Genomic DNA, 12902 nt, shown 5'->3' with positions numbered 1-12902 from the left:
CCTGGGGGTCTTGCATTCCCCCCTCGAGGATGGATACCACCACCTGCTGAGATGGCGAAGGGCGAAAGCTGAACTAATCTCTGACTCCTTTTTTCTTTTGTATCCTTCAAATTCGGCTAGTCACAAAGTCAAAAGTTAGGTCACCCCAGTCACTGAATCTCTTCACCCTTCTTTCCTTTCAAGTCAATGCCACAGCGTTCAAGGCTCCAGCAAACTTCCCCCCCACCTGGATAAGAGCCAAGTCCAATTTACCCTTCAAAACTCAGCTCTCCACGTTCCCTTCTCCAGAGCCTTCCCAGCCCCTCTCTGTAAATGCCCCTCATCCCTCCTGAGGCAGGTTAGCATCAGCCCCCACCTCTACCCCACCCCCATACTTCTGTTATCTTTGCAGGTAATCTTATCTTCAGAGTGCCTGACTAATATGAGTGTCCCATATATCTTTGCGGAATAAAGGGTTTACCTGGGGGGAGGGAAAAGGAGGTAAAGTAGAATTTGGTTAAATAGCTGGTACTTTATTTGGGAAAATGAATTAACGATTTGCAGTCAAAGCCTTGGTTGTTTCCAAAATAAATTTTTCAATTTGCATAGAATGAGGCAGAATCATGGGCAAAACGTTCCAGGGTTGTTGCAAATGTTTCATCAAAATTCGGCAACTTCCGACCAGAAAGAGACGCTCTTTGACCTAAAGAAGTAAAATTCAATTTCCTGTTTTATCTATGAAGATGTGCAGGAGGTGAAGGCAAGAAGTCACAGCCCCGGAAAGACTGATCCCTCGTGTGGTGCAGAATATGGCTAGGCCCAGCCAGAAAAGTGCTCCGGAAGGACTTCTCTTGCTTGCAATCTATATCCCCATCCCCATCCCCAAAGGATCTTATGCCCAGAGTACCTGGTATCTCCCCATACATGGGGCGGGGGACAGGTGGGTAGACACCCAACACTTAGAAGAGTGTGCCCTTCACTTAGACGGGTGTGCCCTTCTGTATCTAAAACGTGCAAAGGTGTTAGGCTGCCATCAATTTCCTTCCTGATTCCCTACCACCACACACTGGAACTACTTTACACGAACAGAATATTAATCTAAGAAACTACCATTTCTTCCAGTGGCGGGGGGGTGGGGGTGGGTGTTGACAGTTATTAAACATAAAGCCAGTGTTCATGTGCTAGGGAAATACAGCTGTTACTGGTCGCTGAACTCTGTGAAAGACAACTAATAATGATTTGTTTCACAATTAGAATCCAAAGAGCACTTGATATAGGGCATGAATCTAACAGGTCTCACCAAAGTATTCCAAAGCAATATATTACAATGGAATCAGCCATCTAGTCCAATTTCTTGAATGGTCATCTTAATGAGAATTTAATTTTTTGAGTGGCTACTCACTTCTTTAACGGCTTCATTGAGGTATAATCTACATGCCATGGAAGTCATCCATTTTAAGTGTACAATTAGCTATGCTTTGGTAAATTTCTACAGCTGCACAACTATCACCAAGAATGGTTCCATCACCCCAACAGTCCCCTTGTACTGCTTTACGGCCAGTCTCTGCTCCCACTTCGGGCCCCAGGCAACTGCTAATCTCACCTAGGCTTTGCCTTCCCTAAAATTTTCATATAAATGGTAGCATACAATATACAGTCCTTTGTTTCTGGTTTCTTTCACTTGGCATAAAGTTTTTGAGGCTTACCCATGTCGTAGCATGTATCGGTAGCATGAATTAATTAGTGCTTCGTTCTTTTTCATGGCTAAATAATAATCCATTGTATGAACACAACACATTTTGCTTATCTGTTCACCTGTGGATGAACTAAACTGTTTCCAGTTTTTGTCTATTACAAATAATGCTGCTATGAACATTCCTTTGGTTTTCAAATGGGCACAATTTTTATGACCCAGGGGTAATTCATATATAATAAACTGCACATATGTGAAATGTACAATCTGATAAATCTTGACATATGTATACACCCAAGAAACTACTGTGCATAATCAAGATAATGAATCCATAATCACCTCTGATGTTTCATGTGCCCCTCTCCCTTTAGAATCCTTTTCTCCTTCCTCCCCTAAGCCAGCCATTGATCTGCAACCAATGATCCGCTCTGTCATTATCAATTAGTGTGCATTTTGTAGAAATTCACCTAAATGGAATCAGACAGTACTGGTACTTGTGGGGCGGGGGGAGGTGCCAGCTTTACTCATGCAGAATAATTACTTTGAGATTCATATATGCTGTCTGTATGTATCAACAGTCCATGCCTTTTCATCACTGAGTAGCACTGCATTATACGGCTATGCCAATTTGCTTATCCATTCATCTGCTGACGGGCATTTACACACAATTTCCAGTTTTTGACAATCACAGATAAAGCTGTCATGAACAATGTATATAAGTTTTTGTCTAGATATATGCCGTTACTTCTCCTGAGTGCCTAGCTGGGGAGGCACCTGCTGGGTCGTATATTAAGTGTATGCTGAACTTTTTAACAAACTGTTTCCCAACAATGCCTGCCTGTACCATCCATTTTACATTCCCACCAGCAATGTGTGAGCTTCCTGTTGTGTGTGTGTTTTTTTTTTTTTTTGCATCCTTGCCAACACATGGCAGTCTTTTTAATTTTAGCCATTAGAGTGGGTGTATAGCAATATCTTATTATGGGTCTAATTTGCACTTCCCTAATGATTAATGATGTTGAAAATTTTTTCATGTGTGTATTTACCATTCATGTACCTTCTCTTATGAAATATCTATCCAAATCTTTCACACATTTTAAAATTATGATTAAGTTAGTAATTAATCTTATGACTGAGTTTTAAGAAAGTTCTTTATGTATTTTCGAGATACAAATCCCTTATCAGACATCTGTTTTGTAAATATTTTCTGTCAGTTTGTGGCCTGACTTCTCATTTTAACAGTGGTGTCTTCTGAAAAGCAAAACTTTAATTTTGAGGAAGTCCAGTTTATCCTTTTTTTCTTTTTATATACTTCATGCTTTTTATATCTTATTTGCTAAGTCTTTATGTAACTCAAGACACGACAACTTCTTGCTGTGTTTTCTTCTTTACATTTCCTATGATCCACTTTAAGTTCATTTTTGTGTATGTTGTAAGGTAAAGATCAGGGCTCAGTTTAGTTCATGTGGGTATCCACCTGTGGCACAACTGTTTGCTGAAAGGGCTATGTCGTCCCTGCTCAATCACATCAGCACCTCTATTGAAAAGTAGTAGCGGGGTGGGGGACGCGGAGCAGGGCACCTGGTGGCTCAGTCAGTTAAGCTTCCGACTCCTGATTCTGGCTCAGGTCATGATCTCAGGGTCCTGAGATCGAGCCCCACATGGGGCTCCAAGCTCAGCAGGGAATCTGCTTGCAGATTCTCTCCCTCTGCCCCTCCCCCCACACGCTCAGGCACTCACTCTCTCACTCTCATAAATAAATAAATCTTAAAAAAAGAAAAGAAAGAAAGAAAAAGAAAAGGGAAAGTAGTGGATCACACAGGGTATGTGTCTGGTTCTGGATATTCCATTCCACTGATCTCTGTGTCCATCCCTATGCAAACACCACGCACTGTCTTTATTACTGTAGCTTCAGGGTAAGTTTTGAAAGCAACTTCTTCTTTTTTAAAGTACAAGCCCCCTTACTTCTTTTTTAAAGTTATTTTGATTATCCTAGATTCTCCGCATTTCCATATGAATTTTAGACTCTGTTTTTTCTATAAATACTTTTCAAAAAATTCTTTCTGGAATTTTGACAACAACTTTGTTGAATCTATAGATAATTTGGGGGAAACTACCACATTAACTATGTTGCCTTCCAACCTATAAACACGGGCATTAAACGTAAGACCAATGTTCACGTGCTAGGGAAATACAGCTATCACTGCTCATTAAATTCTGTGAAAGACAACTAATAACGATATTCCTACTTAATTGGGTATTCTTACTATCCTTCTCTTAGTAAACTTCTCATTAAATTTAGTCCTATGTATTTTGGTCTTTTTGATGCTATTATGAATGGTTTTGCCTATTCTTGACATTTCATATAAATGGAATGCTCTTCTCTCACTTAGCATAATGTTAAAGTTCATCCACATTATGGCATGTGTCAGTACACTCTTCCTTTTTACTGCCAAACAGTATTCCACTGTATGGATACCCCACATTTTAATCTCCAATCATCAGCTGGCAGACCTCAGTTTTCCAAGAGATGATGGTTCTTTTAGTAACCTGCTTATACTTAAACTGAGAATCTGTCTCTCCACGAACGTAGTCTGTTATCTTTACTTAGCTTTAATTTTTTTTAAATTTTTTTCAAGTCATCTCTACACCCAACGTGGGGCTCAAACTCACAACCCTGAGATCAACAGTTGCACACTCCATCGAGTGAGCCAGCGAGGCACCCCCACTTAGTTTCTAAAATTTGCATTTCTGTCCTCTGGTCTGGTTCCCTATGGGTTACCTTTGTGTCTGCACAGAGTACTGGTCAGCCATAGTGATCTGGGCAGAGGCTGTGCGTGAACACTTTGTACCTGTAAGGCTTCCACCCACCACTGAGGGAGTTGCATGTGGGTCGTAAAAGCATTCAGAGTTGTCCCCAGCTCTCAAGGAACTCCCTTGACTTTCGCTTTTTGCTGGGTTCTCTTGAGTATCGATCCCCTAGGCATGCAAAGTGAGGAGCTGGCCACCACTGTGTGGAGAGCTGATGTCAGCCCTTCTATGCCTCTCTCGTTTCTGGGATCTCCCTGCTAAACTTCTGGATGGTGGCCCCGAACCAGGACTGCAACACTGAGGCGGCAAAGCTATAAGTTTTCTGCGTCCATTATGAATCGAGTACGCCACTTTCAGCCATCAAAGCTGTGGGTTTTTACTGCCAACCCCCACCAAACTGCATCTATCACTTCTGGTAAAAAGTACAAGCTGGTAAAACTGGAGTTATCACCGAGTGAGACAAGAGGCGGGAGAGGGGCCCAGGAAAGAAGGCCACAAACTCCCACTCTGATTATCCAAGGTTCCAGCGTATTTATTGTCTGCTTTCCCAGTCTATTTCCAGTACCCAGAAAGGATTGCTTTTGTCAATCCTGTCCAATTTTATACTTGTTTTATTGAGAAGGAACCACCCAACTCTTCACATCATCATTAATGGGACTGACCTTGGCCATCCATTTTTAATTTCTCAACCTCCCATAACATAATCTCTTAAAAAAATAAAGTAGGACTATAATTCCACTTCAAGTATCAAATACAGAACTGCTTTCCAAGTGTGACATAAAATTTATCATCATAGCCTGAATATTTTCCATTAAGAGCCCTTCCACACAGTGCCAGCAAACTAACATTACATTGAAAGTACCAAAACAGTCAGATGTTCAGTAATTTTGAGGTTCCTAGGGAATTAACTGAATGACTACTTGGATCTCAGCTGTGGCCCTTAGCCACAAAAACTCTACGATGGCCCAAGAGACGACGGGTTCTGTGATGTTATTAACAAAGCTTGACACAGGCAGAAAGGAAATCCTTGCAGATTCCATTAGTATTATTATGTAAGTATTCTCAATCCAGATTTTGTAATCCAATTTCTTCTCCTATTATTCCAAATACTGTCACAAAACTCTCAAGCCTAACTTGTCTGGGACATCATATTTATAGAATGCTTTGTAGTTGACAAAGCTTTTTCATCTCCTGTCTCATGTGATCCCCATGAAAACCTCACGTAGTAGGTAGAGCAAATATCGTCCTCACTTTATACCTGTCAGAACCGAAATACACACGGATTAAGTGTTCTACATAGCTAGTAAATCAGATCTAAGATCCAGTTACTCGTCTTGTGACCTTGTGCATGTCTTTGCTTCCATTTCTTCCAACATTTTGGCAACTACCTTAAAGGTAAGGAGAAGAGATTACCCCCAAACAACAGCTTTCTCCACACTTTTGGTTGAGAACAGGCTTAACATTTATTTCCTTAAAAATTGTAATCATAGCAATGTGAATGCACTCCCTGAGCAAGAAAAAATGAAGCCAAATTTTCTAACAACTACACAAAAGCGACCTTTAACATAATGCCAACCTCTCCACACACACACAACATATACACACACTACGAAACACTTTTCTAGGAAACCTTCCTGGGAAGGAAACGCTAACCCTACCCACACACACAGACACAAGGTGATGGTCGTAAGTGTCACCAACCTGGTGGGTCACTTCAGAAGAGTATCTTGAAATCTCTTAATACACACATTGGGAGAAATGTGGTAATTTCTCTCATCTAGAAAACGGAAACCAAACCGTTCCCTGACCCCCTCTTGCATCCACGGTTCCTCAGAAGAGGGTCTACACTCATCCTCTTGTAGGCATCTCCTCCAACTCTCCCTTGAACCTGTTCCATATGGGCTTTTGTCTCCACCACTTCAGTAAAACCTCTTGCCAAGCTCACTAATAACCTCCTCGTTGCTAAATCCAATGATCAATTTTTAGCTCCCGTCTTACCTAACCCATCAGCAGCATCTGACAAGGCTGGTTATTCTCAGAACACTTTCTCCTCTTGGTGACTAGAATATCCCAATGTCTCGTCTGTTCCTCAGGCTCTCGTGCTGAGACTCCAATTCTTGCAGTGGTCCCTGGCTCAGGTCTTCTCCCTCCTTTTCTTTTTTTTTTCTTTTTTAAATTATTGACACCGAAGTACAAAGATGCAGCTTCTAGACCTGGGTCCGCTGCAACACGGGCATGTGACCTTGTGCGAGTCCCTTCATCGCCCTGAATTTCGTTTTATTAATCTCTGGAGTGTAGGAGGCAGGCTGAGAGGTTCTCCAAGGTAAATTCCAGCCCTCAGACTCAGCGGCCATATTTAAAAAGTACTAATTTCCAAAGAACTGATTTGATTATTAGGTAACATTTCTCAAAGTTATCGTGTTTCCCCTACTAGCTTTGACTTATTTTATTGTTTTCTATTCTTATCAAAGTCAAACACGTACGGAGCGTGTAGAGTCAAACACTCAGCAAGGCTTGTGAAAAACAGCAGCCCACCTTCCTCATATTCGTCCCTCTTCAGAGGTGCTTTAAAAAAAAAAAAAAAAAAAACTTCGAACCTGCAGAAAAGTTCAAAGTGTTCGGGTATTCGTGCCTGAATCATCCTCGTCTAAAGGCCTACGGCTGACGTTTTCGCATATTCCTTCCAGTTTTTTCTATACTTCCTTTGTGCCAGACCATCCAAAAGGAAGAGAGAGATGTGGAGCCCTTCACTCCTGACTACTTCAGTGTGCGACTTCCAGAGACAAGAGCATCTCGTACGCAGCACGGGGCCGACGGGCCTCTCTGAGCGTGGACGGTGCTCCCATATTACTGTCTGCTCCCTCTCCTCTTTTCCATCGTTCTCACTCCCTTGGTGGCCTCACCTCTTCTTAGGGCTTTAAAGTAATGGTAATTGCTTATAATGTCCAATTTGCCTCTTCAGGCCGGACCTCTCAATGAACTCCAGACTCTGCCTACTTGACCTTTCCATTTAGATGTCTAAAGAGGCATCTCAAACTTCATGTGTCCCAAAATGAGCAGCCCCCTCCCTGTCAATCTCTTCGTCCCAGTCTCAGCAAGAGGCAACTCCATCCTTCAGCTGTTCAGGCTGCAAATGCAGTCATCCGTGACACGTCTCTCTCTCTCCCTCTCTCTCTCTCTCTCTCTCTCTCTCTCTCTCTCTCGTCTTCCACACCCAGTTCCACAGTAACGGGTAACTAGAATTCCCTCCCTTCTCATCACTCCTTGTTTATGGGCTCTGCACCACCATCGCTCACGTGGGTCACTGCTGTACCCTTGGGGCTCTCTGCTTCCACCCTTGCAAATGCTCCCACCCTCCCCAGAGGAGTCTAGTCAAAACAGCTTCCATAGAAACATCCAGTCACTTCTCTTCTCAAAACCCACCAAGTGAGCTCCATCTTACTGGAACCAAAGTCCTTGCAAATGCTCACCTGCTATGTTCTTGCATTACCTTTCATTTCCTCTCCCCCTCACTCACTCCACTCCAAACCATCACCACACCTCTTTCTGCCACTGGATCAAGCCAGGCACACTCCTGCCGCAAGGTCCTTGTGTATCTACTCCCTGTGCCTGAAACACTCTTCCCCCAAATGTCTACAGGGTCTTTCTCTCACCTTCCTCAGTGAGGCTTTCCTTGAACACCCTACCTTGTTTCCAAATCACTTATGGCTTTCTAATAGACTGTATTTTTTTTTCTTATCTGTTTTTAGTCTGTCTGCTTTTAGTCTCCACTAGGATGCTAACTCCATGAAAGCAGGACATTTTATAAGTAGGCTCCACATCCAGCATGGAGCCCGGCATGGGGCTTGAACTCATGACGCCAAGATCGAGACCTGAGCTGAAATCAAGAGTCAGACACTTAACCGAATGAGCCGCCCAGGTGCCCCGGGATGTTTTATTTTGTTCCCTACTGTACGGCCAGTGCCTAGAATACTGTCTGGCACATGTTAGGTACCAGGAAATATCTGATGAATAAAAGAATCACATCATCCAAATAATACAGATTTAAATTAATTATCTATACACACACCAGAAGGTTCAAGCTTACAGAATGCTGAGTAATGGATAACTAAGAATGCTGATCACATATGACTACTTCTGCCCATTGGAAATATAATGTAATCCACAGGTAATTTAGAATTTTCTAGCAGTCACATAAAAATGTAAAAGAAAACAAGTGAAATGTTTAAAGTGATTTATTTAACCTAATATATCCAAAATATTGTCATTTCGACATGTGATTCACACAAAAATTATTAATAAAATATTTTACAGACTTTTTTTCACACAGTCTTTGAATGTGGTGTGTATTTTATGCACAACACATCCCAGTGATGTTAGCCACATTTTAAATGTCAGTAGCTACATGTGGCCAGTGGCTGCCATATGGGACAGCACAGATATAGACCAAATTTAAATAACCCCAACATAGAAGGGAAACATGTGTATACTTATTAATCGTTTTGAACTTCGTATTTCAAAACAAGACCCTGGTACGACCTCACGGTTTCCTAGTTTTGTTAAAACAGTTTCAATTGCTATGACAAGAGGAGTAATAGCTTTAATTCTGAGAAATGATTTATATCAGATTACTGGCTCAAGTCTTTAAATTTCATTCAGATGTTTTGATTAGAAAGCATGTATGCCTTTCTTTCTTAGTCTCCTCAATTAAAAAAGAAAGTTAAATCCAGAGAGATTCTGTGTTCTTATCTACGTTAGCAGGAAAAAAAAAATCATTATTTTCTAATAGAGAGAGCTATTAAAATTCTACTTCCACAACACAAACCGGTATTTATTTCAAGTTAACCAAAATACATTCTATGTTAAAAGACAATTTCAGTATAGACACAGTCATATTTTTAAAATTCGTAAGTTGCCTTACCAATAATTTTGCATTTCACAACATAAAAGTAAAACAAAGCACTAGGGAGAATACTTTTAAATTTTTAATATACGCATTTAGGTCTTCACTATGTTTCTTACAAGCTCAAGTATTATGCATGGAAAATGTTTTCACGACCTTTTTTTTATCATCAGGGGATTAATTTCTTCTGGAATCTCATTCCTTATTAATATTCACTTGTCGGAATTACAATAATTGCCATCCTTATTCAACAACAAAACTTAAAAGGATCCAATTAAAATGCATAATACTTTAAAAACCTTTAAAGTCACAAAATTTTATTTTTTTCTTCAGCAGTTAAACACAACACACAGCAGCATCTCTACTTACTCAGATGTTACAGGGAGTTATTGATCACCCCCCCTAAACTGGCAGCTTTGAGCTTAGACCATCAGCAAGTCAGAGAAACTCCAGAAGGCAAAATATCTTCTACTCTTCAAAAGCATTAATAAAATGCCTGTGTGAGGGGGAAAAAAACGGGAGTTACAACCAAGAGAGAACTCTCTCAAGTGTACTGGTCTAGATAGGCAGTTCTCCTTTTCATTCTCTTCTTTTTAAGTGAGGGCTCAGAAGACGTTAATTCACGGCCCCTGGGGGTGAGGGTGAGCTGAGCTGGCAATACTTGGGATTACAACCGCCCTCTGTTTTCAGAACTAAGTTGGGAGAAGCCCAACTTAGTTTAATAATACATGCATCCTGCACTATAACCTGATTACCCTTTTACCGGTCTGATCCTTCAACCAGTAGAGATCCTCATTCTCTAACCACACAAATGAAGACACTTTCAAGAGTAAAAAGAGGAACTTTGGAAATATTTATTAACTAATAAACTGTCTTTATTATTTGGTTAATAGTCCAAAAAATAAAAATAATGTACATCCACTATATTAAAGCAAAAATTAGGGGTTTATTTACATTACATGAATACTTAAAAGATCATTAGCAAATTAATTATTTTTGGCACATATTCTTGCACTTCAATCTGTTTTCTTAATAGATTCCATCTATAATAGTGTGTCACTCGTACTGTGTCTGGGGGGGAAAAAAGGTTGACATGGTCTTATTTTTTTTAATTTTTCAAAGTTGCCAAAGTCTTTTTCAAAGTTTCATTTTGTGTTAGATAATCTGAAATCACAGACATCATCTGACTCTTCTGTACAGATGTTGTTTTCAACAAGAAATGCTCTTTTTACAGCTGCTGAGAAACCTGGAGAGCTCAATTCTACCTTTTTCATACCAAAATTTTTAAGTATTTCAGTCTAAAGATTTTACAGATAGTATCTTTTTTGCCTAAATTGGTGTTCCTTCTTCCACACTCATTGCCTCCAATCCACTCACCAGGACACCCCCCCCATACACACACTTTTCTTCCCCAGTGCAAATCCCATCACGTCACTTCTCAACTTCCCAACTTCCCAATGGCTTCCCATTGCTCCCTGAATGCAATCCAAAACCTTAACAGGACCTCCAAAGCTCAGAGAGACGTGGTGCCTCCCTACCTCTCAAACCCTCCAAAGCAGCAGGTCCTCCCCTGTCCAGTGTCTCTCTGATCCCTCTGCTCCGGACGTTCTTCTCAGTACTCTGAAAGACTCCTAATGCCCCCAAATCTAAGTTACCTCACGGTAACTCCTCTCTCCCAAAAAATACTCTGTACTTTTCCTACAAAGCATTCATGAAAATCCGTACTGACTTGTGTGCTTTTAGAAAGCCTATCTCCACTAGACGGCAAAAACTTCATGAGAGTGTAGACATCACTCCTGTTTGGTTCACCTCTTAATCTACCAATCTTCTTACCCAGCACCTGGCACGGTCCTTGCCACCTTGTGAACCTTTGGTAAATATTTGGTGAATGAATGAATTAAAGACTGAGAAGGAGAAAGTAAGGAGACAAAGGGCAATCTAGTTATTTCAGTCAACTCATGATTTATGACCAAAACACCTCACAATCCTAAATCCAACTACATCATCAATGGCCCCCTCTACACAGGACAATTCTCATCAGCATACAAACAGTCTGTACTTCCTCCCAACCTGAAGGAAAGGGAGAGAGAGAAAGACCTCTCTCTTGGCCCCATGTTCTCTAATCCAATTTTATAGGAATACTCAAAGAGCTGACTGTATCTGTTGTCTCCAATTCTTTCCTCCCATCCTCACTTGAACCCAATCCAATCAGGCTTTTGTCCCCACTGCTGTCCTGAAACTGCTCTTGTTAAAGCCACCAATGACCTCCATCCCGAACTAGGTTAGGTGTTGGTATCTATCCAACCATTCAACTATCCCACCATCTTGAACTATCCAGGCACTGAGACAGGCACTTAAAAGGAATTATCCTTTAAACAGCCACTCCCTAAGGCAGGTAGCATTGTTATCTCCAGAGAGAGCCTAACTGAACTCATTCAAGGCCACTTGGGGGCGGGGGGACTGGAAGAGACAATTTTTACTAAATCTAATAGTCAACTTTCATCTTAACTGGACCTCGTCTTCCCGAACCTGTCCGGTATTTAACAGAGCTGATCACTTTCTTTAAACACTCTCTGCTTGGTTTCTAGGACACCACATTCTCCCTGACTCTCCTCCTTCACAGGCTATTCCTTCTTAGACTTCTCATTACGCCAAGAGCAGGGCTTTCGGTTCTCAAACCTCTATCTCTACTCCCTCCTCTTGCTCATCTCAATGGGTCTCATGGCCCTTTAAATACCACCAGTAAGAGCCTGAACCTCTTCCCTTAACTCAAGGCTAATATTTTCAGCTCCCTACTTGACATCTCCTCTTGGATGTCTAACAGACATTTCACACTTAACATCAACCCATGCCAAACTCCTGATGTTCCACCCCACTAAGACTGATGCTCCTACAGGAGTCCCCATCTCACTAAATGGTAATTCAATCTTCCAAGTCATCCCTGACTTTTCCCTCTCCCTCGCACCACATATCCAATCCATCAGCAATTCCTGTTGGCTCGGTCTTAGAAATTAATCTAAGTATCTAAATTCTAACTACTTCTCCCTACTTCTACTCCCAGAACTGCTACCTGAGTCACCTTTGCTTCCATCTGGAGTACTGCAAAAGCCTCCCAGCTGATTCTTCCCTTGCCTCGCTGCACTGTTTTCAAAACAAAAGGCCAGGGATGCCTGGGGGGCTCAGTCAGTTAACCATCTGCCTTTGGCCCAGGTCATGGACCCAGGGTCCTGGGATCAAGTCCCACATTAGGCTCCTTGCTCAGTGGGGTGCCTGCTTCTCCCTCTGCCTGCCACTCCTGCTTTTTCCCCTAGAAAAAAAAAAATTTAAAAAAAAAAAAAAAAAAAAAGACCAGAGTCATTTTGATTTATTTTTTTCAGAGTCATGCTGATTTTAAAAAAAGATCATGTCACTTCTCTGCTCAAAACCCACCAAAAGTTTCCCTTCTCATTCAGAGTTGAAGTCATCACAGCGGACTTCAAGATCCATAACTGGCCCCAAGTAACCTCTCTTGCTTTA

The 12902-nt window shown here is 41.4% G+C and overlaps 1 long non-coding RNA gene across 16 annotated transcripts in view; it reads right to left on the bottom strand.

The window, feature by feature from the left end:
* The window catches only part of LOC121105805, a 222099-nt gene that overhangs the window by 154671 nt on the left and 54526 nt on the right, over window positions 1-12902 (bottom strand). For 14 of the 16 annotated variants that reach the window (XR_005838489.1, XR_005838501.1, XR_005838494.1 and 11 more), the window contains one exon: window positions 9756-9882. The exons of the other annotated variants lie outside the window; for them this stretch is intronic. This is a non-coding gene — a long non-coding RNA (uncharacterized LOC121105805). The remainder of the gene's footprint in view (window positions 1-9755; window positions 9883-12902) is intronic. 16 annotated transcript variants of the gene reach the window in all.

The sequence above is a fragment of the Ursus maritimus genome, unplaced genomic scaffold (assembly GCF_017311325.1).
Source record: "Ursus maritimus isolate PB19 unplaced genomic scaffold, ASM1731132v1 scaffold_3, whole genome shotgun sequence".
Taxonomy (NCBI): Eukaryota; Metazoa; Chordata; class Mammalia; order Carnivora; family Ursidae; genus Ursus; species Ursus maritimus.
This window is presented reverse-complemented; position numbering and strand designations above follow the sequence as displayed.